This window comes from Danaus plexippus, chromosome 11, assembly GCF_018135715.1.
Source record: "Danaus plexippus chromosome 11, MEX_DaPlex, whole genome shotgun sequence".
NCBI lineage: Eukaryota > Metazoa > Arthropoda > Insecta > Lepidoptera > Nymphalidae > Danaus > Danaus plexippus.
Window position 1 is genome coordinate 4,067,678 of NC_083544.1, and position 20,089 is coordinate 4,087,766.

Below are 20,089 nucleotides of genomic sequence, written 5' to 3' on the forward strand. Positions count from 1 at the left end.
TAGTTTCTCATACGTATCCAACATTATAGTCCAATCCGACGCCACTTTAAGGGCAGAGGGCACTTGACGCTTGATTTTATAGCCCTAGTGACTTCTCTCACAAAACCTATTGATCGCCCGTTTGTGGTTATTTCCCTTTGCGCCCTGGCTACCGAAATATTACAAGACTTCACGTATGATTTCCAGAACCCTATCGTGACGACGCGAGTATATCCGACCGATATCTTGGAGTCCCTTACATACCACCAGTATTTACTGTTAATGCTTAGCAATTCCAACTGCCTTCCCACAGATAAAGCAAGATTTTTCGCTACCTTTATCCCATTGAGATTTTACGCATCGAGATAAAATTTTAGCTATGCTGGCGACCAATCATGAATTAGGGTGCGCCATCTAATAGGATGCAAAAATCTCCTATGTCTAACCACTCGTTCTGCATTTATAAACTCATTGCATGGATCTTATATTTAGCTTTCTCGTCTTGTCGAATAAAGGACTTCAATATATGCTTTTCTTGGGCCTTCTTACTTAATCTAACCTAACCTTACCTAACTTTACACGGTGACTTGGTTCTCCTATCATAAACTGTTTATGGAATAGAAGTCTTGGCTCTAGCTCTGGGGTATCTTTGTTTTTTTGGAAGCTACGTAATGACGTCATCATTTGATTTTCTTAGGATGTATCACTTGGAAACTCTTAGTTGCTTATAGAGCTCTAATGGCCTTTTTAGGCTCATCCCAAAACTATTGCGATTCTTGAATAAAGCTGATGAATAAGCCGACAGCGCGAGCTCGAGCTTATAACTTATAACTTTAACATCGTTTTGATGCCTGTATCTAATTTTGACAAAAGGCTTTTATTAAAATCATAGACGAGGATGGACCAATTTAAACGTGATGTTAGGTAGCTGTCGTAGATCCAAGCTTTTTTGACGTTACTGATCTGTTGGCTATCTACCTTGTTGAGATCGTTTAAAAAGCTATCTACTATTCGTTCCAAAGATGGACGACGACCTATGTTATCAATCCTACGACCTAGAAATTTAAATGGTGCATTTTCAGTAACAGTAGAAACGCATTGACTGCCTAACGATAATCCCTGATCGTATGAGGTATATCTTGTATTCCACCTACCGAGACACAGACGGTGACATTTATTCGGTTTTGTCCTCAATTCACCCGTCCACTCACTGAATTTATCCACTTCATTCAATAGTACTTCATAGTATTTGGGGTTACATATCAGTATTGCGAGATCGTCAGCGAAGGCTAAAATGGATTTTGTGTATTTATTATTAAACTTGAACCGATACGCCTATTTTTTCTCGTTGCTGGCGAGTTTATCTACTAAGATATTAATTACAAATACTATTGTAGATAAACAATAACCTTGAAAGAGTCCTATATTGTAACTTAAAGTTTTTGAAGGGCCTTAGTGATATAATAGCTGTGTGTTGAAATTTTCACAATAAATATGTGTCAATTTTATTCTTAAGTTCTCATCTGTCGCAAAAAATCTTTCCCAACTTTACACAAACAATGTTAAAATAAGAAAACTAAAAGAAAGATATCTTCTGATTAAATTAAGTAATCAAAGACCTCCGTTGTAAGATGTCGTAATAAAGAATCAGTAAATTGTATGGAAAAAAATATTATTGACTCCATCATAACTAGTGGTTTAGAATTTTATTCATATATGTTATAAGACAAAAACACGGATACAAAAACTTTTTTTCTACTGTAATGGCATTGTGAAAACCAAGGTGAGGATAAGTAGCTCAAGCGTCATTGTAGAGGATTTTAAAGGTTCACAGTGAGTGTTTTGTTTTTCGTCACTGTCGCGGCTTTCCATTCAGATTGAGTGCTCTACATTGATGACCTCATCAACGTGAAATTAGGTATCTGAGAAAATTTAATCTAGTCTATTTAATTTTATAAAAAACACAAGTGACTATAAATATTATTTTGTAGTATCGTAACTTACGAACTTATTCAAACTTGCTTCCTTTACATATTGTTTACTTATAATCTGTTTCTTTCTCTCTGTCTCTGTAAAATGTTTTTTTTTTGACACATTTCACCAAAAAGCTACTATAGAAAGTTACCCTTTTTCACCTTTCATTTCTATGGAAAGAGTCAGTGGATAATTTGAAAGTTGAATGAGTCCTTGAAAACACAACCACTCTTTTTGCGCAAGTGGTTGCTACTTGCTTGTTCGAGAGACTGCGGAGGCGCTCAAACACCCAATGATTGTCATCAAGTCCTCTGCCTTATCACCAATCAGTACGATGGACCTATTCTGGGATTATGCATAGTTTTCTAAGAAGCCTGGTGTGGAAGGGTGTTTTTGGTTTCACTACCGACTACAGGAGGCTAGAGGAGCATCCGTCTTCGGATTTCGCAATTATCCTTGATCTAGTATAGGTTACAACAAAAATCATGGCGTACCTACTCGATTCAAATTTATACACAATTTTCTGTTGCATCATTTTTAGGGGTACCTATGTTCATTATTTTTTGAGTAGGCAATCACGATATAATATGTAAATAGGTTACATATGAGTGTAATTTAGACTTAGACGAAGGTGTCAGTGCAGACAACTTTTATTTAGGTATATAATATATTGAAATATCTATTGCATTTAGTGATAAAGTTCTCTTTTCCCACGAATAATAACGTTAATTTTATTTCAAACCAAAAAGGACACTAATATCCTAATATAATATTAGCAGGGCTAGCCCTAACATTAAATGTACTAATAAATACGTAACTATATGTTGCGTACAAGATTTATAGAGAAAAGAGATTTAAGATTTGTATTATCACGATGTTAGATCTATTTCAGCACCGTGTTTTGCTAATTCCAGAAAATGTTTAGGTATGTAATAAATGAGCGTGTAACAAATGAGTATAACCTTTTTAACCCACTTTAAGGGAATTTTAAAGCAGGAGGAGGTTCTCAATTCGTCTATATTTCTTTTATGTTTGTTTTCAAATCAAATTAATCTATAAAGCTGCGGAGAAGTCTCCATAGATATAATAAAAATATTTATTTTGTTCAATGAAATTAAGAGACAGCTAATTTCTATATCAATGTGGCACAGAAAAACTAAAATTATCAGATCGTATGTCACATTTTAATAACCGAATATTGCAATTTTCAAAATGATATTTTATCGCTATATATTTCTATCACTCATTAGAAATGGTGAAATTTATTCAAAAGGAAACACAAATAAATGAATAATGATTTTGGAATATATTTGATTTACATTTACTATTAAAGCTTTATAATATACTCTCTTCATTCGAATACAATTTCATAATCAAATATATATATATTTGATATATTTAAAGGTTTCTAACAAAATTATTGAAAAAATAAAGTTGTCTTATAAAGCCAGTACTTTTAACTAGAACAAACTCGTTATTATCTTAAATCAAAACACCTTAAGTAAGTTAAATTCAATTTACAAAGACACAAGTCACGTCGACAAAATACTTTCCCGCGTAAAAGTGAGCAAAGCAGATATCATCGCTTTAACGTCACTTCGGGTGCGTTCGGGAATTTTAAGATTCGGTTCAAATTAAATGTGCGTTCCCTAAATATATTATATTTTTTTATTACTCTTTCCCTACGTCTAAAATCACCATCACATTTTTACATACTTTACTAATGTCATTAAAATTTTATCATGTCGTCATATTAAATACGTACGTTTTATTATCGTTTTTATTATGTGTTTTAGGTTCATATATATTTTATTGCGTAATAAAATTTCTTCTTTGAGTGTGAAAATGAATGCGATTGCGTATATCATTATGTCATGGTATTAAACAAGGAAAATATTTGAATTCTATAAGAAGTCTTTCAACGATCATTCTCGACAATCAATTTATCTTTTTATAAAATATTCATATTTATTACGTTGCACAAATTTTATCTGACTATTGCGAGGGAAATATAACTTCATCATCTAAAGACATTGCTATTGCAAAGTATTGTTAGGAGTTACAATTTGTTGCACCTAGGCAAGTAAATTTATTTCAAAAATATGTTGTGGTGTTGGAGCAAGTTATATACTGTGTACCAGTTGTCGCCTCGACTTCGTTGGAGTGGAATAGTGACCTTAGACAGCATTTTTTTTAATATGTTTCAGTAATAAAAAATAACACTTTATAATAATAATTTTTAATATACGATATTTTACGTATGACCATTGAGCATGAAAGCATACAGGCTGCTAGGATTGCAAGCCTTATTTTATTATACGTATAAATGAATTTATAAGACGTGTTAACTTCATATGAAATTAAATATATATATATATATTATATAATAAATACAAACAGTACATAGTTAAAATAGTTGAATAGTTGAAATTGACTATGGAGATTATTTTATACACAATGCTTGTACTACGTACAACATCCAGTCTAAGCTGAATTCTATTTCGTGTGATTCATTATATAAATTTCAGGTCAACTTGCATTGGTAAATAAAATTTCCGAATATTTTAATTTCTAACATCTGTTTTTCACTATAATTGTTTATAAATTGTGATCATTATTTTATAAGGTGTAAAATTTTACATTCATACTACTGAACGGAAAAATAAAAGATATATATTATATGGATAGTTAGATAAACTACAAACAGACAAACAGAAATTTTTTAATAAACATTTTTTGGGTTATATTTCATAAAGGTGCCAATAATACTTTTTCTTAAATATGTTCAATGTACAGACAGAAGTCGGTTACAATTTTATTATAGATACGTATAGAATATAGATAATTAATGCTACATAACTGTGGTTGTGGAGATTCTGGCCTATATTATTTAAATCTGATCATATTCAATGATTGATAATATCGCAATGACCGTAACTATTAAAAAAAGCTGTAACACTTCGACATCTTATACTCAATAAATGTATCTTAGTTCAATTACACAAGTTATTTCCGTTCAATTGATGTCATTAGGGGTAATTACCTTTGATCAACGTTATTTTAAGATATAATTTCCTTAAAAGTTAATTATTATTTACTTTTTCCACGATGAAAGGACTCATAATATTTCATTTTAGCAGTTTAAATGTTAAAATTGTATACTTTGATGTGATTAATAATTATGACATAATTCTAACTCCATTTGTGACCCAACCATTCAAATAATTTTAATACATCCTTTGACATTTTGTTTTCTTTAACACTCTTAAAAATTCTTTACGGTATATAAACTATTTATATACTGAACTCTGGTATTGGTATTGATTAATTAGAAAAAGGATTTTTTTAGTATTTTACCATATTTTGCATATTATTACGGTTAAATAATGATTCAAAACTGCTAGTATCTACTTAAACTTTAAGTAGATACTTTAAGTCTTAAAGTGTATTTTGCTCAGTTTGTATTATGTATTTGTCATTAATTAATTGGTTACTACTGGTGACATATATAGCATTAGGGAATCTTCGTAAGATGATTAAAAAAATACAGAGTGGCCAAATCAAAGCCGGTGTTGTGTGTTGCTGTCATTTTATGTGTGATTAAATCAGATCCAATGTTCTCTTTGAGTTAGAAGCTCAAAGGAAATACTGGTGATGTCCTTTTATTTATAGGGAATTATGTAAAATACATTTGTGTTTTGGTTTATTTATGTGTTTTGTATGTGATATGTTTACGTGGAAGACGTTATCGTTTTTGTAACATTTAATTCTCCGGTCGCTTTTGATAATCACTCAAATCATATCTCTCGAATTTAAACGACATAAAACGCAAAAAGTAGTAGGAAATTACGCAATTATATATTCATTCTGAATACTGAATATATAATGTAAAGATTCAAATCATTGCAAATATCATTATTGCTAAGGAAATCTCTTAAAAAGCTGTGTATTTAAAATTTGAAATGGTAATTTAATCCAAGCATTGAACAAGGCTCTCCTTTTTTTGAATATTTCGATGTCATATGTAGAACTAGTATAATGATGTCATTATATATATGCTTTTAGTTGTTGAATACTTAGTGTTATATAAAATAGAAATGTTCTGTATTGTAAAATAGTTTCTTTTAAGTTTAATCATTCATCCTTCATAGATGATGTCACGTGCAATCGGTCACATGAAATAAAAATTTAAATTGAAGTCAAAAGCTTACTTATGTTATGTTATAAGCATCTAGTATTCTTTCATATGCAGTTCATCTTAGATTTCCTTAAAAACCTCATGCAGCAGCATTGTACTGAATATAGACGAATATAATAAATTGTGTGTTTTATTTTTAATTTAAAATGAAAGTTCATAATTTAGTGCATTTATGTAAGCACTATTTCATTATGAATTTTCTCTCTTTGATGATGTTAATATGGTAAATACTTTTAAACTAAGTATGTTGACATTAATGAGTATTAAAAAACAACTCGCTCGGATATATGTAAGATTTAAAAACTAATCTATGAAACATTCCAAAAAATCTTTTGTCATACATATATATATTTGTCGCAGAATGGTTTTATAAAGTTTGTGTATGTTTAACTAGTTGTAAAAAGAAGGTATACCTTTTCTATGAAATTATAAAGAATCAAGCAGATCCAAGCAAAGTGTAATAACTAAAAAAAAAGAGAAGTAATTTTGATCTCAAAATATATCAATGCCTTTATCCGAAAGCTAAAAATAGATACCTTAATCTGAATAAAACAAACTAATTAATATCTTTTCCAACATGAAAATTACCTTTTTTTTTTATTAGAATAAATGTTTGGCTGTATAAAAATCAAACTAGATTAAATATAATTAAGTAAAAATTTAATTCTTATCGTTTAATATAATAAATTAAACGGGAGCAGTTCAACATTGCTGTGTTAAATTTTTAATTTCATATTGTCATAGTGATACATTTTAACACTGCCAGAGAGCGTAGAAATTAATAGTGATGTGTAAAATTTATTACAATTTTGTTCAATTAGAAGCAAAAAACAAAAATCAATGGATGCGAGTACGATAATGCATAATTATTTTACGCAGTTAAGTGGTAAATTAGACAAACCAATTTACCTAAACCTTGGAAAAAAATAAGAGGGAGATATGAGGAAATATACTAAAGACAAAGAGAGAGGATGGAGACAGAACGATTTCTTAAATATCTTTACTAAGTGAAACAAAACACCTTTTGAATTATAATACGAATATTTCAGATTTATTTTTTATTTAATGTTTAGTTACGTGTTTCAAAGGCAGGTTGCAGAAAGTATGTACTTACTCTGAGACAAATTTCCATATTCATTATAAATTTTGAGCGTGAAGTTTTGAATTAGGAATTTGTTGCAATTAGAGAAGACTCCCGGAGAACTTACTGAAAGCTAAGTTTTGTCTTTTAACATATTATACATAGTATAATATGTGGAATGTAAAATATACTATATATATTATATGTACTAATATTTTACAAGGTTTTAGCATTTATATGATATAAATTAACAATAATTAAAGCATAGTTAAAAATTGTATATTATGGGACGTTATTAAGACATCACTTGGAACTTTGTAATTCTAATTTTTTTTGTAAATAATATAGAACAAATTTATTTATTTATTTTGTTTTAAAATTACTTATTTTTTCAACGTTTGGGTTGTTAAATCTAAAATAGAACGAATGAAAAATAATAATGGAAAAAACGATTGGGGTTCGATTGAACTTATCTTTATTGCATATAACGAAAAAAGAAAAAGTTTATTTTAAAATTAAGATTAAATTGCAAGGCCCAAAGAGAAATCTATTCCAATAGTTACTTTTGAGGTTTACTATAATTTTAATTAATTGGTGTTGCATTCCGCGTCCTTAAGAGTAAGTTACCGCTAATTTTCAGCGACAGACTAGATACAAATATATAAATTAAAAATTCTCTCACATGTAATGAATGAAAAACCGGGAATACTTGTGGTAAAGGCTTTCACACAGAAAAAGCTGTGTTTAATCCTAACTCGTCATAACGTCTGCATTTCTGCGTTATAATATTAACAGGATGTTAGAATGTTAATTATAACTTCAACATGTTCAAAGTAAGTGAAGGAACCTTGCATTGTCTCGACAAGTTGAGAAATGTTCTGCACAAGGGATATTAGGAGCATCGTATGATTAGTACTTAATTTGTATTTAATTTCATTAAAAGATATGTATATATACGTACATTTTTTTATATAATTTAATATAATACTATAATAAAAGTGTTAAAAGAATATAAATATAGTGGATTACATTTATGTAAAAGTATGTTTTTAAAAGGAAATAATTTATTACTTTGAAACATATAAAAATAATTTCACTATCTTTCTTCGATGGACCCGGCACCCGCATTGTTAATCTATGGATTGCTGTGAAGTTTAGTCTATGCATATAATGTGTGAATATTAAATCAAAATGGATTTCTTATGAGTTTACTATACCAGAGACGTATTACTTAAGTTAGGGAATTAGTTTTTGTGTTCTTATCATACAAACTGAAATAAAGTTCCTTACACAAAAAGTTTATATAAAGCCATTGTTGCTCACCTTGACTGTTCATTTGCGAGTATTCTTTCAAACTTGAAGTGACTTCATCTCTTTAAATACACGATATTTCTTAGCTTATATTTTTTTGAATAGTAAAAAAACTTTTTGATTAGTAAAAAACTTTTTGAATAGTAAATTAAATATAGAGGAATGATTTTTTTAATATATTTCTGTTTGTTTTTTTAATTAAAATATTTTATCAGATATGTTTCTAAATAATGTTTAATGCAAATGTATGAAAAAACAATTGTTACCCAACTTACACTTTAAGATAGAAGTAAATTATTAAGCTAAAATAATCATTTCGATCATTCATTGCTACCTAGGATTTTTATTTTATTTTGCTTTTCCTTTATACATTTCTCTCTTCGGAAAGTATTCAAGATAGATATTAATCGGACCTTTAAAAAAATGTAATCATTTAAACTGAGCTGGAAAATACAAAAACAAAAGCTCCGTGTTAATAACAAAAGGTCTTTTAAAACATCTCGACACCGACTTTGATGTTTTCAGTATTAATATTGATCAATTCACTTTTACAGTACATGAAATAATTGCATATCGTTAAAAATATTTGCGATAAACTAATTTTAAGAAATAAAAATCTATATTACTGTATTTAGTAATTGGAAAACCAAAAATAAATAAAGAAAACTTAAAAAAAACATGTTTGTACGAAAAATATTTTTTAATGTATTATCCACAGATACATTTAATATATTTGTGAAAGTGGTATGAAGTGTACAAAATTCAAGATATCATAAACAATAAACTTCTATTCATATGTTATAATATGTTTGGAATATCTTTGAATAGGTTCCATCATTTGTGTATAAAAACAATTTGTCACTTTGTATCACTAATACTTAAAAAACCATGTATAGAAATATAATAAAACAAATACATAAAAGTAGAGACCAATAATTTAAATAACCTAGAGGTTATGATAACTAACAAACAACGTTCTGCTTTCTTTTTAACGGAATAAAATTACAAACAATGTTTTCATTTATACTTATTGATAATTTAAAATAACAATGGAGAAACATTTTTAAGCCAGTTTTCTGAGACAATATTTTTTCAGGTAAGATTGTTGATATTTGATATATAAAAACTTATATTAAAGAAAAGACGGAATTATGAAATAATGTTAAAAGCAAATGTTTATAGTTACACTGAGAATTTTTTATATAGTGTTTTTTAATTCTTTTATATTTAGAGTAATGAGTAAAATTATGAATTATAAATTAGAGATAATAAGTAACAAATAAACACATTCATTTAAATACTGTTAAAATAATAAACTGATATGTCGTTTTTCTCTAAAATATGTCAAAATTCTAAAACGATTTTTTCAATATATATTATGAAATATTTGTTATAGAAATAAAATGTTGTTGTTATTTCTAGTTCTTATGTATACTTAGTATAAGAATCCAGTTTCTAAACTGCTGGCAGGCGCTGGAGATGCCTTTTATTTTATCTACTCGTTAGGGCTAAAATTAATATTTGCTACTTGTGTTAACTTCTTGGGTACCTAAAACTAAATAATTTTTTATTAGCTTCTAAAAATATTTTTTGTGAGTCCATCTTTGTAAATATATATGTTAAAAAATAAGAAAACGATGCCACCAGAGAATAAATAAGTTATAGGTGTAAAAAAAAGAAATAATGGTATTATAAAATGAGTTAAAAGATATTTCATTCTTACATTCCTTATCATAAGTAGCGATAAGAAGAGACCAAAAAATCTTATGTTTATTTATCTTGAACATTCGATTCAGATAATTGTCGCTTAAAAACCAAATAAAAAGACATAATTTGAAATAGCCTCAGGTTTGAGTCTTATATTGACCGTTTTGTTCTTAACGACTTAAAAAAACAGTTTTCGTTCGAAGCAAAGAACATAAATTTTCCGTGACAAAGACGTTAACTTCTCGTTACCTTGTACGGAACATTTTCAAATGGATGTACAGGGGAAAAAAACTTTTATGCTGTGGTATCGTTTGTAAATTTGGTCGAAAGATAATTTAATCCGGGGGGATTGAACGACGATAAAAAAATGTCTTTTATACATAGCATGATAAAATTTTGATTGGTAAAGAGCTTGGAACTCTTTCTTTAAATTATTTTTTTCTAGTTTGTTTGTTTACGATTGTATATTTATATTTATTAAGTACTCATAATTTAGGAGTTTCATTTTTATTCGTTGACGAGTTAATAATTTACGAGCCAAAATTTTAAAATTAGGAATATAGGAATGTCTTTCCTATACCCAAGAGCAACAGCATAGTGTGTGCATTTGGAACACTGACGGAGAAAAACTATTTCAGTCAAAAGGCTTTTTTTTTTTTTTTTTCGGGGAGAAATCCGCTTACAGACTGCCCACTGCCCTGGCTCGACAGTGGGATGTGTGTGGGGGTCGCCCAGCGCCTGATGTTTTTGGCACTGGGAATACCCACTAAAACTCCCCGGCTTCCTATCCTGCCCATATTGAGGGTGATTTGGGGCCTGCTACAGCAATTCGCCAAATTCACCCCCAACAGTCAAAAGGCCTAGGAAAAAGATTTTGATTTTATATCAACCATCGCGCCAAACCACCGAAAGCGAGTCATTTTCCGACGGATATGATTCAGAGACGAAAACTAAGGATAAAAATCGTCAAGAGATAGTCAAGAGGTTGATCTTTCATCCGGTCAAGTAGGAAAGGTGGATGAATAGCGTTAGCGTCAAAATCACAATCGTAAACATGACAAGGAAAGGCAATTTATATATCTCAGATAACTTGAGATGCAATAAAGTTGACCTGCCGCAAATTCCTTGAATTGTCTCTTTATTTCTTTCTTCTTCTCACCTTTCCCCGACGTGAAATAAAAATGTTACGGCATGAATGTACTAGTTTATTAAAGAAACAACGTATTTTATTTGTTTTTGTATTTCCAAGATCGAGTCAAGGCTGCCCCCCTTGCACCGGTTGAGAATCCTTCTCTTGCGGCGAAGCCAATTAACTAGTTATCTATCAAAGCCAATGAACGCGATCGAAGTTTTTATGGTTTCATGTCTAGCTACTGACAATTCACCTCTACCCGTTTTTCCCCTCACGCCTTTTTTTTTTTTTTGTTAACGCGGTGAAAGGTTTTATACCTACCCCTCCGTCTAGGGGAGACGGAGGATCTTATGTGGGATTCACGGGCCAGAAGGGCCCATGGTACCCACTAAAACACCAGCGGTCACTCTCCTCACCGCCTGGTGGATCGACGCGGGAATCGCTCAAGGCATGCATCCGCGACGATCCGGCGGCAGGCTGCGAACGGCCACCTCCCCCCGAGGGCTCACTCCACGTGACAAGGAGCGTCCCCCCGCCTGGCAAGCTTGCTTAATCGCGAGAGGGTTAACCCCTTACCCCTCCCACCCAAGCCCACGCGGCCAGTCTCCAACCACCCACCGCCGAGCGCAAGCATTCTACGGCAGACAGAGCGGAGACCAGCCATCAAGCGACCCGGACCTCCGAAGAGGCCTGAGTTTCCGTTCACCGCATTCAGCGGCGAACCCCCCCTCGTAACTGATTGCACCGGTTGCCCGGTGGGCGATGGGGTCGTCACGTCCCGACGCCAAACGCGGCAACCGCGGACGGCCGCCTCCTCCATGGGCTGACCCTCAGCCCTGGACCAAGACCCCACAAGGAGGTCAAGGTCCTGCCTCCCCCCCGTGACTGATTGCACCGGTTACCCGGTGGGCGATGGGGTCGTCACGTCCCGACGCCAACTTTTCCCCTCACGCCTGCCATAACTAAAGGTAACACCACCATTCCCACCTTGATGAAGAATATTTTATTGCAGCCTCCACTCCTGTCATTAATTTATGGTTAAACATCTGTGACCCGTAACAGTAGTAGAAAAAGGAATCTATTCACCACCAACCACCATCAAGCATTGGAAAAAGGAGACAATATCGCCCAAAATTTGATTGACGTCACCATATACGGCTGCCGCTATTAGTTTTCCATTCTAAACTGAAAGGCAATTCTTATGAATCTCTGCTTTCTACAGCTCGTGCCGACATGGGAGGCCATGTTGGCACGATCAAGTTATATGTTGACAGGCCTGGAAATTCAAGTTCTCAGGTGCTAAATGTGATGAACACTACACTTACTTTCGACATAAAATGGCTGGTTGCCAAACTGAACCCTCTGTGACGTATGCTCATTACTCAGTGATCAGTAAGATCTACAATCTGACGGTCAGTAATAGGATTTTACCATAAAAAAGTTGTTAAATATCGTTTTTAAAAGTATTCAACGTAATAAATGTTTTATGTTCATATATAATAAAAAAATAAAAATGTATTGTATTTCAAATAATAACTTCCCGTGTAAACAAAATGTTTCCCTCTGAATTATTAAACAAATTTACATTCAATGTTCGTGTGGGATTGAAATGACTCAGCTATACTTTACCTTTCAAAGGATTCAGAAGCTTTACTGCTCCTTCGGATAACTCTACGGTTGTATATTTGATGTTAAAAATACTTGTATATTTATAAATAACTTACTTATTGTTATGTGGAATGGAAATAAAAAAAGGAATATATTCTTGCGTCGTTTTATATTTTTAAGAGGCTTTTATTACTTTTTTTTAATAAGAAGTCCTGTTTTTGAGAAACAAATTTAATATTCTTCTGTTTAATCTTGTTAATATTGTTTAGAAAATAAGGTAAATTTTTCCGAGTAATTTAATAGAACATCTCTTTTTCACCGGTACATATAATTTGTTAATTATATGTTATTCCGACTTTAATTTAAAGTTAGACATAATATTAAATAACTTTTGTAAACATTTATATCAATTAAAGAAAGAAAGGAATAACTAAATCGACAACGAATATGTATTGTTATGTAAATAATCAAGTGTTTACAACAGATACTTGTTCTTGCTCAAAGTGTCGTGTAGAGTAGTGGGCGTATATATAACAGCAAACATGGATTTATTGCAAGAAAATAACATGCATTTGAGTATACGATTTCGAGAACTAAGTAAATTACGTACTAATATAAAGAGAAGTCTATTAATGACATCTTTCTTCTTTAAACAAAAACACTATTTCCGTAATTATATATTATTAATTTTTATTTTTACTATACATTTGTAACAAATATTTTAATAATAATATTGAATAGTGGTCATGAAAAATTATTTTAAAGACTAAGATCGAAAGTGCCAATCAGGTGAAGAGAAATTTGAAACAAAGAGACAAACAATCCGCCTAATTTTAACTTTGCCAGAATTGAATTAGGCAGGTCTGGAAACACTATATAAATGATTATCCTTTAGAAACAAATTTATTTTCTATCAGTCCTGGTATTAGTTAGACTTTATATGTTCGAATAATTTTATCCAATTTTTCTTCATGTTGTTTTATTTTTAGGATGTTAATACTGACATCCTGAAAAATATATAAAATAGATATAATATTCAGACAGATTTTTACACTGTTACTATTGCATTTTAACCTCATTATGTAGTTTAATTTGTTATAACTATGAGAGCATTTATATCGTAATTGGTATTAAATCAATAATATTTGCTTTCTGTTAGATTCAATGACTAAATTATAAATAGCTATTTAACTGTTGTTGAATCAGTACAATAATTAAGCGCGGGTAAACAAAATAGAGATTAAAATAGCATTATGTTATTTTGCAAATATCAATGCAAAATTTCAACTGACTTATTTGTAACTGTATACGAGATTGAAGTCGGTAGTAAGTATTCATTATTATTGGCTAACAAAAGACTAATATTATTGTTAGAAATCACGTTGGAACATAAATATACGTTAAGGAATCTATTGCATTCAATGTTTACGCGGGCTTGCCAGTGTGTACCGATGTAAACAATACAATATTGTAATGGGGTATTGTTTGCAATTGTTGATATAATACCGAATGCGAATATTTCATGTGCGTTGATGGAGTTATTGATGTTTGTTCAAATCTTACGAGTAGCGAATATGTATATTTCTCACATTACAATTTCGTTTGAAATAAAGCTTTGTATTTGATATAACTCAATGGTTTGTATCGTATAATTTTAACAAATAATTACTCGAGGTTGATGGAACCTATAAAAAATGGTAAAATACGCATATTTGTAGATATAATTCATACATTGTTTGAACTATCGATTTAGGATTAAAATTATTTGTATTCCAAATAACTAGTTAATTTCCAAATTTATTATTATTATTTTTTGGTCATTGAAAGAAAAGAAACGAAGTCGGATATGTATGTTAAAATAGACAAATAAACTATTTAATTCAATTTTTTTGAAAATCAACTGCTTTCGTGGAAACATTAATTTAAAAGATGTTATTGTAGCTTTTCTTTATGTCAAATGAAATCATCACGAGATTACCTTTCCACTGAATTTTACCACATTCATTTTATTGGTTGTTATAAAACAGGTTTTCTGATAAAAATATAGTACAAACACATTGCAGCAAAGCTAAAAAAGAATGTAATTTTTATCATTTCATTTAAAATCCCTTAATTTTCGTCAATTTCACGTTGTTTGGAAGGTGTTTTGGTAGGTAATTAATAAATTCTTATAGTTTTTCGTTATAACGTTAATAGTTCTTTGTCGACGTACATTGGTTCTTCAAGTTTAGAGATTGGTATTCAAATATTAATTGGCATTTAAATATTATAAACTACATGTGAAAATCATAAGACGATCTCTTATATAACAGCTTGCTATTTGTTAATTATAGTATTAATATTTGTAATAAATATTAAACATATTAATAAAAATGGATTAATATGAGCTAGGTGTGCATGTTCTTCCAACTTTTTAAAAAGTTTTGACAGAAATAAATCTATAATTTTGTGACAAAAACAATTTTTTACAGGTGGTAGATCCTAGTAGTGGTCATGTTACTACAGCTCGAACATGGGCTGGTTCAACTAGAGACGTACCACCCTCTCACAGTGAAGTAGCATTTAATGGCTGCGTATCGTTTCATGAGTGAGAGAGCCGGTTGCGCTTTCCCTGTTTCCATCCTTTCCTGGCGTTTTAATTTTCCCACCCATTCCTCTGCCTCTTCCATAATTAAGGCTCCCTTCCCTTAGGTTGCAGATGTGCAATGGGCTACGGGTACTACCTTCCATCAAGGAGCCTGACAGTTCGTTTGCCAGCTTTGATATAAAAAAAAACTATAAAAAATGATTATAAAGATATCTAAGTTTGAGCGAAATTTGATTCAAATCACAATCTTGGAAATATTGTTATGAGATAAAGTTAATCTTTTCTAAACCTGATCAATTTACCGTGATTAAATATGAATAAATCTGGTAATCTTTGTTTTTAAATTACGATGTTTTGAAAATTACGATGTAAACAATAATATATAACCTAAGGATTGTTTATTTTTCTTGTTGGATTCAATAAAGTTAATCTTAAAACTTTTCCACTAACAACAAACAGGTGGCCAGAACTTTGTTAATAAAAAACAATATTATATAGCTAGACCAGAATTACAACCCCATTGCGGTCATCCGGACATATTGTCTATTTTCATCGAAACTTCTAGTCACGATCACGATAAGTTTTATGAAACCAACTCTTCACGGCATAAATATTATAATGTCATAAATTAAGTATGACAACGAATGTTAGTTATTTATTGTAAGAGTTCATCGTGTGACATGTTTTCAATAGAGGATACTATTTATATGTTTATGCGGAAATGTTTGCAATTTTTCTAAACTAACACACCTCAATGAATTCCGAATATAAATATTTTTGATTACTTTTTTAATCTCTTGTCTCGTTCATATCATGTTATATATAATGTTAGTAAGCTACACGGTCTACATATTCGTGACGTATTATGCAAAAAAAAACATTGAAATTTTTATGCCAGTACTTAAATTATTGTTCCAAATATAAAAATACAAGCTCTTTTATAAATGTAATACCTAGATATATATAGGTATATATGGGCGCACACCTTCTAATTGGCGAATAGTGGTACTAATTTGTTTATTTTTTATGTTTGCGCCATCTATTAGTGATAAGTGTCAATAAATGATTCTTATATTTTATATAATAATTGTAAATAATATAGTGGCGCAAGCCGTGTTATCGGCGAATAGCGGTGCTAATTTGTTTATTGCAATTAGTGTCAATTACTTAGCCTTGTGTTTTTTATAATTCTCAATAATACAATATTTATTACAAAATGTGATAGAAAAACCTAATTCCTGTTCATTTATTCATTACATATTGTTTATTATAAATAGAACTATTCAATATTGATTTGTAATATTCAAGAGATACTGTTTTGAGTAATTTCTAAAAGGCCTATAATTACAATTTGCTTTGTATAAATTCAGATTGATCGAAATGTGTTCAAAAACAACATTATAATTCTCAGTCAAAATTAATATGTTTAGTGCTTTACCTTAACTTTGTTGTAAAATAATTTAATATTATTTAGTAAACGGAAACAGTCGTGCAGCGCCACCAACAAACTATGTTAGAACGTTTATTTTGATAATAAATAGATATAAAATAATTTGTTAAGAATAATGTTAAGTTTATTGGCAATATTTAGACATATTTCTGTATATTTGCATTTCAATTTTCATTAATTTATTGTAGAATAAATAAGGCGGCCATTTGTTGTAAATTGACACAATAAAATTATACTTCTAGAAGATCACTTGTGTTATAATGGACTATGAACGAGAAATTTCTGGCTTGACGTCGACATATACGTATCATCTATGAATTCTGTTGCAGCGTTTGGAAAACTCTTTTGTATGATAGTTTTTAGTTATTTGTATAAATATTTTTTTTCAGGTTTAAGATTATTTTATTATATAAATAATTTTTTTCAGGTTTAATATTATTTATCTTCGTGCGTCCGGAAATGTCATGATTGGTATTGATTAAACAAGTTTCATTAGTTGTTTTGATTATAATAAAATACTCACAACCGATATATACTTTATGATAGTTCTATTGACAAACTTTTCAATCAAAGAATTTATCCACAGTATAATGTAACACAAAGTTTTGAAAAGAGATATACATTCGTTTAAATTAAGGAAAAAGACGAATAAAAATAACTGTCACTGCAAGCAACTTTTACTTGATATTCAAATTTTTCATGTAAACAAGGGGTCGTCGATCATGCCACAAAAATTTATGACTGTTTAGGGCTTTAATAACAAACGTTTTAGAGTTGGCCGTAAATTATTTAGGTTTAATCACAGATCTGTTATTGTACATTTGAATTCGTAATTCTTTAATAATATAAAAGATCATACATATATAGTTTTCAGGGTTTTAGGAAGAATTACGTATGTCTATTAATTTAAATGACATTCAAAAACTTAAAAGTTATTTCACTGAAAACGAAATACTGTGATTCTATAAACATAGTTAAGACAAAAATTTTAATTAATTTGGTATCTCACACCTATACCAAAAAAATATTTTAACTTTTTAACGCTCCCAATACTGGTTTTGAATATTTTGTACGTTGTCATCACACTATTGTCTCCGTGGAGAAAATTATGAAAAATAATCTTTTGATAATTAGGATGAGGTCGTCCAGTAATGTATAATATTTGCTTCTAAATTGTGTTTCAAAACTAATGTGGAAGGTAAAGAACGATATGACCTGCAGCCTTTCATCGGTGGAATAATTTTTTTAAGTCATAAAATAAAAGAGTTCGGCTTTAGTATTGTTTTTAGTCTTGCATCTCGATTTTTAACTTTTATTAGGTATGTGTGCCATAATATTTTTGTTCTCTAGTTTAGTTTTGTTAAAAAAACTGTGAACATATTGACAGATCAATCTCTGGATATTATATCGTGTGCCTAAGTAAAAAAACTGACCTGAACAATTGAAACGTGTAACCATCGCGGTCGTCTACGACAAAAAAGGTGTATTGACATGTGTTTTCCTATCCCACCCTATCCTGCCACTCACTCGACCCAGGAGATTACTAGTTTTGGCATGAGAAAACATATTCATTATATTTTTCTCACCTAACATATTGAATTTGATGGAATTCCTCATTGTTTAATATTTGATTGCAGTTAGAAATAAGAAAGAAAGTAATTACTCTGTGTTAACTTATCATTCTCAATAATTGTACATCATTATTTAGTACTAAGGAATTTTACATCCGCTAATATATATCCGTGTAATTGAAATTTTAATAAGGAATTTAACTTCTCATTAACAATTTTAGCTTTCTCAATAAATGTACTTTGCTTTTTGTCGAAGGAAATCTATATCAGTTATCTTCTATGGGTACGCGTTTATGTAACTAGCTTTCGTAGTAGTTGGTATAATTTAAAACAAAAGTTTAGTCACAACCACTCAATTTACAATAGTAATATGACGAGGCATGCTCGTAGTCTTTTTAAATGATACTTAATGTAAGGGCCCTTGCATTTATGAATCATTTTCACCGTGTTTTAAGCTTGAAGGAAGTAATTTATTTTATTTATTTAGATACAATTAGTTATGAAATTCATTTCAGTACAATTTTCTTTTAAACAGTAGCATACTGAATTCTGGATATTTTCATTTTCGTATTGTCAACTACAGCTCAAATGTAATATATGATATGTGTGTTAATATATATTTTATTATTTACTTTTTATCATAAATTATAACAATCATTACCTGAATAACAAGAGTTTAATTTTTTTTATATTTAATAAGTAAAACTCTTATAAATATTTACTATAGCGACACTGTCCCCGAGGGTTACTTGAAATTCAAGAGAAACCATTAAGTTGACACTCTCGGAATAAAAATGAGTATTTTTATGTGATGCGTCCATTGTTGATGTTTTTGACATCATTTTCGAAATCTACCCTGCTTTGAAATAATTGAATAAAGCGTGTTTAAGTCATTTGATACAAAATTGTGGAATTTATGATTCCTTTTAACTCTCTCAATTGGCAAAAGAAAAGCTGCTGTCTTTTGTGAAACCCAATTTGTACAAGAGGTGCATGTAGTGGAGTACAATACAAAAAAAGTTTTATAGTCGGCCTGTTGTCATTTTAGTAATAAAACAGAGAATCTCTGAATTGTCCTTTTGTGTATTATATTATTTTTATATCTCTAGTTATAAGGTAAAGATTAAATTAATGTATCACAATATTCTCCTTTAAATTTGAGCTAATTCCCGGTTCAATGATATTTTTCCGTTGGTATTTTTAAATTTTTGTTTTATTAAAAACAAATGTAAAAAACTATAATCGTATTTGAACCTCAACGATATCAGTTTAATAATAATTTACATTCTATTCACGTTTTATAGTTTTACTTTAAACAACTTATCATTTCTTCTCTTGTCAAAGAAATCGTCTGTACCTATTTTTTTGAATTTCGAATCCTCAGTCTTCATCTTTCTTTGTCTTCTTCTTCTTCTTCCTGGCAATTTATCCCAGCATTAGCCAGGGTCTGCCTTCCTGCTCAAACTCCTTCACTTTGCACGGTCTTTAGCA